The sequence below is a fragment of the Prionailurus bengalensis genome, chromosome B1 (assembly GCF_016509475.1).
Source record: "Prionailurus bengalensis isolate Pbe53 chromosome B1, Fcat_Pben_1.1_paternal_pri, whole genome shotgun sequence".
Taxonomy (NCBI): Eukaryota; Metazoa; Chordata; class Mammalia; order Carnivora; family Felidae; genus Prionailurus; species Prionailurus bengalensis.
The window spans coordinates 163,448,958-163,462,697 of record NC_057344.1 but is presented as its reverse complement, the minus strand read 5'-3'; positions in this window follow the sequence as shown (position 1 = coordinate 163,462,697).

Here is a 13,740-nt window from a genome sequence, read left to right as displayed (position 1 = left end):
CCACCTTCCCTCCTCCTATAAGCATGAAGCCTAGAGCCACTATTTAGATATGTCCTGCTGTCCTGGTCACTAACCTTGACACTTCTGCTCAGTGTCTCTCCCTTCCCTCTCGGTGGTCACCCCACCTTCAGCTTATCCGCCTTGCCTGGCACTTGAGGTTTTTCACGATCTGGCCCCTGCCTGCCTATCAAAACTCGTCAAGATCTTTCTTATCTTTTCCATCCTCAGAACACCATCCACCTCCCAGACCCCAGGCCCGAGTAACTCTGTGTCGGAGGGGAGCACTCCCTCACACCCCGACTTCCACGGGAAAGTGGTTTCCAAAGCAGGCCCTGACTAGCTCCACACTTTTCCCCACTCTGCCTCTGGGAGTCCCCGACTGGAAATACGGGAAAGAACAACCAGGTAACCTCGGCTTTGCTCCTCCCTTTTCTGTGTTGGGAGCAAGGCAGACTTTCCCTGTGCTGCGCCGCCGTGCTCTGAGTTTTCTCTGGCCGGCCTTCTGTTTGAGAAACCGCCACTCCCAGGTCTGCCTGGTCCGGGTGTCTTCAAGCTCTGTTTTCCCTTGTCCCGGGTGTTGTTCTCCAATTTAGCCACTACCATTTAAAAGGTGATATTTTTGCCTCCATCATTATTCTTTTGAATATTTTCCAGATTATCCCAGACCCGAGTTTGGAAAGAGGCACTGTTTACGGCAGTTCTCCTTGCGTACCCCCAAAACTTGCTTGTGGTTCCCTTAACGACCAAGGTCTCTCACTTCTAGGCTCTCACCCCTGCGAGGCCATCTAACAGTCATTGTTCATTTGCCATTGCCTGGATGGATGGTATGCACGCTGTCTGTGTTCTCTCACAGATTCCTGGCAGAAATCCCATGAGCTGACTCTACTTAACAGATGAAGAAACTGAGTCTCTGGAAGGTGACGTAACTTGTGCGACATGCCCAACTGATGACAGGCAGACCCGAGACTCAGGTGTTACTCCTCCCTCAGCCTGGGAAACTCCTCCTCCATCCATAGGGCTCAGCTCAAATGCCATCTCCTTCACAGAAACTTCTGTGACCTCCCTGAGTGGATATCTGTGCCTGCCTTGTGCTTACCACACACACTCTACTTCAGCGGCTCTGTCACTGATTGTCAGTTTCTTAAAGACTCTCTCCTCTCTAGACAGCCAAGTAGGGAACATGGCTTTTCATAGATGCTCAGGCCTCAGCCCATTGCCCAATGCCTGTGATAAATATTAGTTCAAAGAACTAAAGAAGAATCTAAGACAGGGCGCCTGGGTGGCTCAGTCGGTTAAGTGTCCAACTTCAGTCGGTTAAGTGTCATGCTCTCACAGTCTGAGGGTTCAAGCCCCATGTTGGGCTCTGTGCTGACAGCCCAGAGCCTGGAGCCTGCTTCGGATTCTGTGTCTCCTCTGTCTCCTCCCCCACTCACCCTCTCTCTCTCTCTTTCAAAAATAAATAAACATTAAAAATAAAAGTTGAGGGGCGCCTGGGTGGCTCAGTTGAGCCTCCGACTTCGGCTCAGGTCATGATCTCACGGTCTGTGGGTTCGAGCCCCGCGTCGGGCTCTGCGCTGACAGCTCAGATCCTGGAGCCTGCTTCGGATTCTGCATCTCCCTCTCTCTCTGACCCTCCCCCATTCATGCTCTGTCTCTCTCTGTCTCAAAAATAAATAAACATTAAAAACAAACAAAAAAAATTAAAAAAAATAAATAAAAGTTGAATCTAAAACAAGGAGAGGACGAGAGGATGGAGGAATTCATGTCAAATTAAATCTTGAGGTTTCCCTTCCTTTCCCAGGAGTCTAGGCCTGTTGACTTTGGACAGGGAGCTGATTGTATTCCATTTTAATTTTACAATAATGCTACAGTCTAGACATTCCTTGTTCACTCATTAATTCTTTCACTCGCTTATTCGGCAAACTTATGAAACACCATTAATATGTGAGGCAAGGTCAAGGAGAACAAGAGTATTTTCAGGAACTCATAATCAAAGGAGAAGTAGAGTTTAAGGCCAATGATTAAACAACTAAAGGTGGGAATCACCATAACGGAGGAGTAGCGCAGGGGCACTTGGACGAAGGAGGGGGTGGGCTTTTTCTTCTCATCTAGAGGCTCCCAGTTAAAAAGTACCTGCTCCAGTTTGCCCAGCTAGTAAATGGCAGAGCCAACACTGGAGTGCAGTTCGTCTTGATTTTAGGGTTCATAGTCTTCCCGGGTGCCCACACAGCCTCGTGGTGGCCCTTAGCTCTGTAGGGCCATGCAGAGAAGGGAGTCCACAAGAAGGGGAGCCTAACCTGCTTCTAGAATCTATGTATGTTACCCCAGAGAACTCATGGCCTCTTACAGCTTTACAGTCTTCACACTGTAGGGGTGGGTTCTCCGAGAGGGTAGAAAGACTAATTCTCAAATGTGGCCTCTGGGTTTCCCGCCCACTGTCAGAATTGCTGGCACCTTGGGCAGAATTTGAAAAAGGCCCGTTCTTTACAGGCGACAGAAACATCTGTAGATATTCACATCAGTAGAATTGAACTTCCTTGAAAGTGGAGTCGGCTTACTTCAGTAAACCATTTTTAAAGATCCCCACCTCAAACCTCATAAGCTTTTTAAGTGTCACATATCTAAATTCCCATTTAATTCTATTTTCTGTGCTGTCAGTCCTCAGTGGAGAACAAATTAGCATTTTCCTCCCCACAACTCTCCACTCTATTTGCTGTCTTTTCTGCTGTATTATAGAGTTCAGGCCTAAGAGCCTTGTTTAGGCCTAAGAGCCTGACTTCTTCAAACTTTTTCCGGAGGGAGTAGAAAATTCATAATAACTAGTAACTTACAATGACTTACAGACACACCCACAAAAATGTCCCAGTGAGATGGAGTGGAAAAGGCAAAATCGAGAGGGGGATCACGTTGCTGGCCTCCTTGGTGTGAGAAGTATAGAGGAAGCCAACTTTCTAGGCGGGGCAGTGTTTTCCTTCTCAGTGAACTTTCACTTCTGTCCAAGAAAGGGCAGGTCCTCAAAAATGGGGATCACTGCCAAGAAGCCTGTCCTTTACTTCTCCTAAGTCAAAGAATATAAAAAAGAGAATATCATGAAGACCACTCACCATCAACGAGGAGATGGCCTCTCAGTCAGATTCTGACTAATAGCAAAGGAAAGTTCCTTTGACTTTTCTTGAATCCTGAGCAGGTGAAGATACTCCTTTTCACGGTGGATGATGAATCTGGATGGGTGCCTTTTCAGGTCTTTCTTAGAGCTGAATTCCATGGCTACCTGTCACTTCTCCATGACAAGCTGCTTAGACTAAACAAGGGTAGACCTCCTCGTGGTCATGAAGCCACAGCGAAGCAGGGCAGTGGACACGGGTTTGGGCTATGTGGAGGGAGGGTTCTTCAGGTCCAGTTCTGGGAACTCTGCCCCAGGAGCAGCCATCTCCTCCCAAAGTCAGTGTGGAAGCTGTCCTTCCCCTCCGAAGTGTAGATGATCACCGAGTAATGAATACTTTGACCAGCTGTCCTTTGCCAACTGCGAGACTGGGGGGTGGGGGGTGGGTAGTTATCATCACAGACCTTTCCCGGAGTCCTCCATTACTGAGTAGCTCAACCGATCCTGAGTTGGAAACGTTGACTCGACTGCAAGCCAGGGGCCAAGGTACAGGTGAGGCAGCAGGAAATCATTCCTGCGGGATGTGAGAACGGCTGACAAGAGGCCTGCATTTTGTATTCAGATCCCTTCATCTCAGTTCACTGAACATTTATGGAGAGTTCAGAGCCAGAAGCAGCGTTATTAACTGGTCTGGGTAATAGAGGCCCCAGATTGCCAAGTTCCCTGTTTGTACCGTCTTAATTTGAGGCTTTGTCGATATCAGTGCTGGCCATCAGCTCAGGGTGGCCAGGCTGGTTCTTCCAGTTCAGGTTGTCCCCCTGGAGTGGTGCGGTCCATCTGGCAAGAGGAGAGGCCACCCTTCCAGTCCAATCCCACTTTCTCTGAGTTGCCCCAGGAGGTGGACTGGATGTGCAGCTTTGACATGTTGTGCCACAGGCATACTCACACCCCCGTGTTGGGTGACTCTCACTGAAGTGTCTCCCCAGGGTGGCCAGTCCTTCCAGGTGATCCGGCTGCACCTGGATCAACACTGTTCATGTTCCTTCTGCCCATTAAACCCACAGCTGTCACTACAGCGTGAGAGTGGCAGTAAGCCAGGTACTGTGAGATGCTCGTTCTTCAACGTCATGGAGTTGGGAAGTTTGGGCAGAGGGACAGCAGTGGTGATGGGATATCCCTTCCTCATCTCTGCCCCTAGGGCCTGCTGCATGCACTAACGCCTTTGAACTTGAAGTCAGAAGAAGATTCGTGACATTCCTGGTCTACCTTCAGCCCATTTCAAGGTGGCATCTCCTCCAGGATAAAGAAACCAGGAACCACATGCCAGGGGTCGCCAGTGGGTTAGTCCCAAGTGTCAGTCTTCTCAAAGCCAAACTCTCTGGACTGATTATCACTATTTTTCCCTGTCCCCCATGCCCTCTCCCCCAAATCTCCCCATTCTATACAGTCCATACACCACCCACCCTCTTTACCCCTGCTTAAATGGCTGACTTGTATTCATACCATTGTCCTCCCCTGGAAATGATCCCATGAGATTTTATGGAAGAGCAAAAGTAGATCCTCATCAGGAAGTCTTAGGATTCTGCTGGTTGATGGAAAGAGGGATAAAGTGAGAAATAAACTCAGAGTCTGCCAAGGTACATACCAAAAGTAATGGAAATGAAATCAACCTCTGCAGTGATCCAGGGATAAATCCAGATGTAACAAGTGAGCTCTGCTGTCTGTGATTTTGATACAACCATTAGAGGGTTTGTCTGGGTCCTGGGAGAAACAGATGCCAAGGTATGATGAAACATGGACTTTATTAGGGATGATACCTACGGGGGCAACAATGGGACAGGAGCTGAGACATGTTGGGAGGGCACATGAAGAAGTTTAACAATGTCTTTGTTGCATAAGTGATGAACAAAGTTTGGTTTGGGAATGGAAAGAGAAAAGGAACATCTGGGAACAAAATGATGCGAATTAGCAAAGTTGCTGTTGGGTTGTAGCGAAGGTAGATATTCAGCTGGTATCTACCACGGGGCTGTACTAGGTATTGACTCCTGACACCTTGTCCAACTGGTCTGGTCTATTGCTGGTCGATGCCTGTGCTGTACTGATTGTCAAATATTTTGAAAATGACCCCCAGTTCTACGAGCTATCATATTGGCTGGAATATTTGGCTATGGCTTCACAAGTGGAAAATTTATTTCTGATGGCCTTTTCGTTGCAACATAGGACTATCATGTATATTAGCAATTCTCATAGAGGGGCGCCTGGGTGGCTCTGTCCATGAAGTGTCTGACTCTTGGCTTTGGCTTGGGTCATGATCTCCCAGTTCACGAGATCCAGCCTTGCATCGGGCTACGTGCTGACAGCACACAGCCTGCTTGGGATTCTCTCTCTCTCCTTCTCTCTCTCTCTCTCTCTCTCTCTCTGCCCCTCCCCTGCTCATGCTCTCTCTCTCTGTTAAAATAAATAGATAAAACTTAAAAAAAAATTCTCATAGATGGTGGGTGGTACAGAAACAAAGGGAACTGCCAGAATTTATTTATTGTTCTGTGGATTTGTTGGAGGGAGGTTTATGAAGCTGATGGTATGCCCATATTCAAAGTTGCTTTTGTTCTATTCTTCCTAGAAAAGAAGGTATATTACTCTTTTCCCCTTGCCCCACTAAAAATATACTAGCAACTAAATCTGGTGCACTTCCTATTTGTTTTTTTTTTTTCTTCATAAGCACTGTACGTCCTCCTTGAACAGGAAAGGTAATTGAAGGTAAAATGAACTGAGACAGTGAAAAGTGACCTGTCATTAAAGTTTCTATCCTCACAAAATGCTGAAGTAATGAGCATATTTGGGGCGACTGGTGAAAAATCCAGACTTAACGGCCAGATAGACAAGAAGCAGAACTGGCACAGCCCGTGCCAATGTGGGAGTGTGGAGGCAGGAAGAAACAAGAGAAAGTGACCCGGGAACCCATGGAGATGGTGGTGAGGGCTGAATTCTCACAGGCAGTGGTACTGGGATTCAGACCAAGTTTAACTAAATCTCCATGTGCAAGGGGGCACACCTGATATCTGGAATATACTTAGGCTAGCTGGATTTTTTTTTTTTTTGTAACCCAAAGTGCATTACGAATAGCGATCCAAAGTCTGAGACAGATTAACCTGTCTTTCCTATAATGAACTAGAAAGTAAAGTCTCCAAGATTAAAGATTTGTTCTCATGTCTAGGGTGGGTTGAACTTCTTGGGTGAGGATGGCAGGTTGTAATCTTCCCGTCCAAGAAAATAGGGATGCAGGGACTGGAAACCAAAAAAAGACAACGCTATGAATGCAGAGGATTCCAAAGGCAGTGACATGCTATCTTATGTGCATTTAAACTCCCCTCCCAGATTAATGTAGTGGTTGATTTTCCAACATAGGGCACAAACCCTCAGAGTTCTAAGTCATTGCTTTTATTCTCCTATGTGGTAATGGCTCCACCCCTGCCACTGAAACACACACTCTCACTTGCACGGAGTACCGCACCATCACTGTGCACACCTTCCGAGTGGCCCCTTCAGTAAGCTGTTTTTGATGACCTCTAATGACAATGACACCTGTTTCCTGCCCAGACTGCCACAGTGGCCCCAAATCGCACACAGCCCTTTTCCTCTTTCCGTGCCCAGGGCCTACTGGAAAAAAATAGCTGAAATTGCCCGCCTCTCCTTGTAGCAGGTAGAGACAGAAATGAGACGAGGCTAGAGCCCAGAAAACTCAAGAAATTCAGACTGGGGATATCTTGCCTCGGAGAATGGTCAAACTTTTGAAAATTAGGAAAAAGAAAAAGTGTAAAAAAAAGTAAAAAAAAAATTAAAAAAATTAGAGAGAAGTAACAGAATTAAGTATCTCCACCATTGTGCTGAACGATGAACGTGGCATTTCCTTCCCATTTCTCCCAAATTGTGCATATTCAGCCAATGACGTCCATATTGCCCAATCCACAACAATTCTCAGTCCTAATCTATTACTCTCCCCTTTACCCCACTCCAGCCACACTGGCTTCCTTGCTTTCCCTTGTACACACTAAGCATGACTCTGTCCTACAACTTGACATCAGCTATTCTTTCTGCCCTGGAATACTCTTCCTCCAGATGCCCACATGGCCAGCTCTGTCCCTCCTTTGATTTTTACTCAAATGTCATTTTCTCAGTGGAGCCTTTCGTAACCATTCTATGTACAGTTGCAAACGTCCCCTTACACTCCTGATCCTACATACCCTGCTCCACTTTTATTTTATTCCATGGCATTTAGTATTTCTAAATTGCTCTGTTGATTGTTTATTTATTATGTGTATTGTTTATTGTTTGCTCCCATAGACTTTCTTTTTTTTTAAATTCTTTTAAAAAAAATGCCTATTTATTTTGAGAGAGAGAGAGTGCCCACAAGCAGGGGAGGGGCATAGAGAGAGGGAGAGAGGGAATCCCAAGCAGGCTCTGCATCATCAGCACAGAGCCTGACATGGGGCTCAAACTCATCAACTGTGAGATCAAGACCTGAGCAGAAATCGAGTCAGACATTTAACTAATCGAGCCACCCGGGCACCCGTAGTTGAAGATTTTAAAGGCATTTAATAAATCAATTTACAAAAGTACCCTAAGAAGGAACTGCTTTTTGTTTTTGCTAGATTAAATATTTGTAAATTAAACTTAAAATCTCAGTAAACGGATTTCTCTTACAATGTAAAAATCTGGAAAGAGCATCACTCACACCCTACGAAAAATAAAAGCAGGATAATCTATAAAATTATAGTTTTTCTGGGGTCCATTCAAGAGTTGAGGTTGTAGGGAAACCAACTAGCCTGAAATCTAAGCAAAAAATAGGCACCTCCGAGGAGAAATGTAACATGAGTACTAGCTAATGTGAAGCCAAGTATGGAAGGAAGACAGACTTTGCGTAAAAGCAGGTAAGAAAACTCCAGCTAAAATTTGTAAAGGATTTCTTTTAAAAATTTATTTATTTTTGAGAGAGAGAGAAAGAGAGAGACAGAGAAAGAGAGGGTGAGTAGAGGAGGAGCAGAGAGAGGGAGACACAGAGCTGTCGGCACAGAGCCCCATGCAGAGATCAAACCCACAAACTGCGAGATCATGACCTGAGCCGCAGTCGGACGCTTAACCTACTGAGCCACCCATGAGTCCCTGTAAAGAATTTCTAGAGTCAAGCATGGGCTATCATGAAAGTCTAGAAATCCTGGGAGTCACAGGTAAAAGGAAGATTCGCACTCACTCACAGGCTCTTCTCCACAGACCACAGCAGGTACTCATGAGAAAGACTGGGGCAGGGTAGAAGATGGGAGAAAGACTGGAAAGAAGATAAGAATGTTAGCAGACTTCTCATCAGAAACTATGAAAGCCGAAGAGTATGAGGGAGCGCCTCTAAAGTACTGAAAAGGAAATATTGTAAACCCAAATTTCTATACCGAGTGAAAAAGTTTTTTCAAATATGAAGAGAAATGAAGACTTTTTCAGATAGACAAAGATTGGAAGTATTCATTACCAATAGACACGAACTGTAAGAAGTCTTAAAGGAAATTTCTTTAGGCAGAAGGAATACGATAGGGGACAGAAAGCTGGATTTACACATAAAAAAATGAAAGGCACTAGAAATGGTAAAAATAAATGGACTGTGGAGGTTGGTACACTTAACGCCATTCCGGGAGCACACCTCTAATCCAATCTGATTTCGTAGACTCCTTTACCTGGCACAAAATACCCGGAAGAAAACCTAGCATTCTAAAGTATAACAAGAATGATTATTTATGTGCTATGTGCAGGGAAAGGCAACCTGTTAAGGAAAAACGAGATTGGAATTCAGTTTATGAAAGGGCAAAGAAAAAAAAAAATTAAGTTTATTTTGAGAGAAACAGAGACAGTGCAAGTGGGGGAGGGGCAGAAAAAGAGGGAGGGAGAGAGAGAGAATCCCAAGCAGGCTCCACACTGCCAGGGCAGAGCCCGACATGGGGCTTGAAATCATGACACTGTGAGATCATGACCTGAGCCGAAACCAAGAGTAGGATGCTTAACCAACTGAGCCACCCAAGCATCCTGAAAGGGCAAAGTTTTTAATTTAAGTGTGGTCAAGTGTCAAAAATAAATAAATAAATAAATAAGTAGTAAAGATAAGAAAAATCCAAGAAAGTAAGGTGAGCATTGAAAATACATAGTTTTTATAAAAGACTAAAGAAGTATTACATTTTAAAATTTAATAAAAAATAATAGTGCACCAGAGTAATGTTTTAACCCACAAGCCACCCTCAAAAACACCAAAAAAACCTTATATTCACTGGGTAAATCTCTTTGGACTGTTTTGGGCAATTCTGCAGAAAGAAAGCGATAAGGACACAAATGAATTGTCCAAGTATTTTTTATTAATATGGCAACTAATTATATGGCATTTACTATGTTCTAATTTCTATTCTAAACACTTTATAAATATGAAATAATGTAATTCCCATAAGAACTCTATGAGGTAGACACTATTATCATTCACTTCTTACAGATATGCTCAAGGTCATATGTAACGTAAAGATTTGGAAGTAGACATATTTTTCTCTGAAGTCTTTGCTTTTAACCTCCATGCCATGCTGCCTCCCAACACCATAATTGGATGAAACCCTACATTCCTGATAAAGAGAATTTTCATATGTTTGTGGAACATTCATAAACATTTATACCTGGCTACAAAGAAAACTTCAGCAAATTTAAAGAGTAAAAATGTTATAGGTTATGTGATCTGATCCTAATTCACTAAGAAAAAAAAATATTTTAAAATGACCAAAAAAAATTGACTACTTGGAAATTAAGAGATACTTAGAAAATAATTTGGTTCAAAGAAGTAATCAAAAGAGAAATCACTGATCATCTTGAAAGCTACAAAAAAAAGAGAACTTTATAATATACTCTAAGACACTACAAAGATTGTATCAAAAATGTTATAGTCAAAATTTGTCGTTGCGAAATAATGAAGATGAGAGATAAAGAAACTAACACCACATTCTAAGAAATTAGCAAAAAAAAGAGGCTTCTGGGTGGCTCAGTTGGTTGAGCTTGATTTCAGCTCAGGTCATGATCCCAGGGTCATGGGATTGGGCCCCTGGTCGGGTTCTGTGCTGACAGTGTGGATCCTGCTTGGGATTTTTCTCTTTCTCCTCTATCCCTCTTCCCCACTCATGCTCTCTCTCTCTCTCTCAAATAAAAATTAAAAAGATAGAGAAAATTAGCAAAAAAAGAAAAAGACAATAGAGTGATTAATAAAGTTAAAATCTTAATGAAGTGGAAAGAAGAAAGTAGTAGAATAGGTAAATAAATTTAAAATCTTGTTATATTAAAAATGTATACATTTGCTAAACAAATTTTGATTTTTAAAATGAATAAAAAGCAAAATTATGAAAGATCAAGAAGTAGAAAGAACAGATTAAAGTGACTGGAAGTATTAAAAGAGAATAGAATATGAAACTTTATGGCAACAAATTTTAAAACTGGAAAAAACATTGGCAAAGAAGAGGAAAAATGATCTATTTGTTGCAGATGACATGAGGGTAAACCTAGAAAACCCAAAGGAATCTAGTAAAAATCTCCCAGAATTAAGAAGAGAATTTGGTAACGTTAGATGGATATAAAAATATGCAAAAAAAAAAAAAAAAATTCTGTAGCTTTTCTTTACTCTGGCAATAAGAATAGGAATGGAAGAAATCCATTTAAAACATTGAAAAAGAAACCCCTGTGAAATACTTAGAAATAGATATAACAAAAAAGGAAATAAACAACAAGGTCATACTAAAATACATAAAAGGAGAAGTGAAGAAATGGAAAGAAAGATGTACCAAATTCTTAGACGAGAAGACTCAATATCATAAAAATTCCCCCAAATTTCAACGATGTGGTATTTTTTGTTTGTTTGTTTTGGCAATTGGACAAAGTGATCGTAAAGTTTCTAGAGAAAAATAAATACCAAAGGCAAGACAAATAATTTCGGAAAAATGGGGGTGGGGCAGGGGACTTCTTCACCAGTTATTTGAACCCTCTATAAAGCCATTATATTCAAGTTGGAACCTTACTGGATCCAAATTTTATGGCACCTCCAAGGACATAATACAAATATATGAATGAAAAATATAAAGTTAAAGCAAACTTAAAAAAAAATTTTTTAACGTTTATTTATTATTGAGAGAGAGAGAGAGAGGCAGAGCATGAGTGGGGGAGGGGTAGAGAGAGAGGGAGACACAGAATCTGAAGCAGGCTCCAGGCTCTGAGCTGTCAGCACAGAGCCGGACACGGAGCTTGAGCCCACAAACTGTGAGATCATGACCCGAGCCGAAATCAGACGTTTAACCAACTGAGCCACCCAGGTGCCCCAAAGATAAAGCAAAACTCTTGCAAGAAAATCTAGTAGATCATATGTACTATATTGTACAGGAAAACTTTCCTGATAAAAACTGAGAAGTCAAAAGGTACAAGAGAAAAGATGGACATATTTAACTATAAAAAATATATTTTTTAAGGCAAAGGTGTCATAAAAATATCATTGACCATGACAGATTTGCAGAAATATATATAATGCAGATAATATATTTAATTTTTATAATTTACAAAGATGTATTATAATTTGACAAGAGAGACAAGAACAAACCAATAGGAAAATGGGTGAAGAATATGAATGGGCAATACACAGAAAAGCAAATCCGAATGCCAAGAAACATGGAAATATCCTCAAATTTCCCACAAGTGAAGGGAATGCAAATTAAACTAATCTGAGATATCAGATTGTCTAAAATTTAAAAGATCTATAATGCTTATCGTTCAGAGGCACTGTAAGAAAGGAAACACTTCATGCAGTGTGAATGGAATGAAAAATGTTACAGCCTCTTGGGGAAGCAGTATGGTGGTATGTATTAAAATTGAAAATACATATATTCTTCGGGTCAACAGTTCTTTTCCTGGGAACCTCTCCCACAGAAATGAAATCTCCAGAACTAAAGGATTCATAGAGAGGTACTCTTTTGGTTATTTTAGGTGTTTAAAATTCGGGGTTTTTTTGTTTGTTTGTTTTTTGCAAATTATTTGTGTGTTTCCAGCAACAGGGAATGGTTGACTGAACTATGGGATATCCATAGGATGGAATAATAGAGCCATCACAAAGAATGTACAGGAAGAAACTCAGAACATGTTATGGACTGAGTAAAGTACAACGCAGACAAAAAAAAATGTGTACTATGGTTTTATTTTTATAAAACAAATGATTATCAGAAAGCACTTGGGTGTGTATGTGTGTGTGCATATGTATACGGTTGCATAGCCATTGGTAAAATAGGAAAGATACACATCAGACTATTTATATGGGTTATCTGGGTAGGTGGGTGGATTGGGAATTAACATGTGTGGAAGGGAAAAGGAAGCACCAAGCCAAAAAGGAGAAAACAAACAAAAAGACCACCCACACATGACCACACACTTGTACCTATGATTGAACTGAATCACATACATTTGTTTGTGAAAATGTATGAATGTGTGCTATTGGACATAAAGCACTCATCTGGCCAAATACAAATTTGCTATTCCATTTGTACCCCTGCACCAACACATTCTCCAGGGAAGATTTTCTGATTCTGGGATTCCCATATTTAATTCTAAGACTTCCTCTGCTATGACACAGTGTTTCATCTCAGAAATAGCACTCACAAAGTCTCCATCATCCTTCTAGTAATGAAGGTGTTTCTACCTCTGTTCCGTCTTGTCCACACGTCCATTCTTGACTGCCAGGTTACCTTTCTAAGTAAGGAGGATCACACAATTCCAGGCAGAAAGTGAAGGGTTCCACCATGGGTACCTGGGGAAATGACCAATTCTTTAGGTCATCCATCTTGGAATTATAGCCTTGTCTACATTGTGAACTTCCTCAGGATCCGGTATGAGGTAAATATAAGAAGAACACTAACTTGAGATACCTTTAGTCAGCCCACGCTGTTTACTGCTCATGAGTCCCTCGCCTCCTTGTGTTTATAGAACGTTTACTGGTCTTACATTCCATGCTCGCATCTGTCGGCCTCCTTCAGCCTCCTTGTGGTACAGCAATTTCCTTCACTTCAAAGGAAACTCCAGGTGCAGGCAAGGCTCGAGGGGTGTGGTCCCGCCTCAGAATCTGGCTCCTTTTCTCTCCTAAAACATGTACTCTCTTCATCTTATCCCAAGATGACTTTTGGAGCCCTTCCTAAGTTCACTCATCTGTTTTTGAACTCTGAGAGTGAGACAGAAATGCACTTGTCCTTTTTCCTCAAATCACGGACACTTCAAACTGAGTAGCTGCAGAAAGAAAGAGGAGGGATAAAGATGCCACCACAGAGAAAATGTCACAATTTAAAGAGTGGTAGGTAAATAGGCTGTGGGAGATTAGTACGATGATGGCCCCCAATGAATTACGGAGAAATTTTAAAAAGATTCTTTTAAGCTCTATATTTTTTAGAGTGGGAGCTGGATGCAGGAGAAGGGCAGGGGGCAGAGAGAGAGAGAAACAGAGACAGAGACAGAGAGAAACAGAGAGAGAGAGAGAGAGAGAGAGAGAGAATCTTAAGCAGGCTCCATCTTAAGCATGGAGTCCAATGTGGGGCTCGATCCCATCA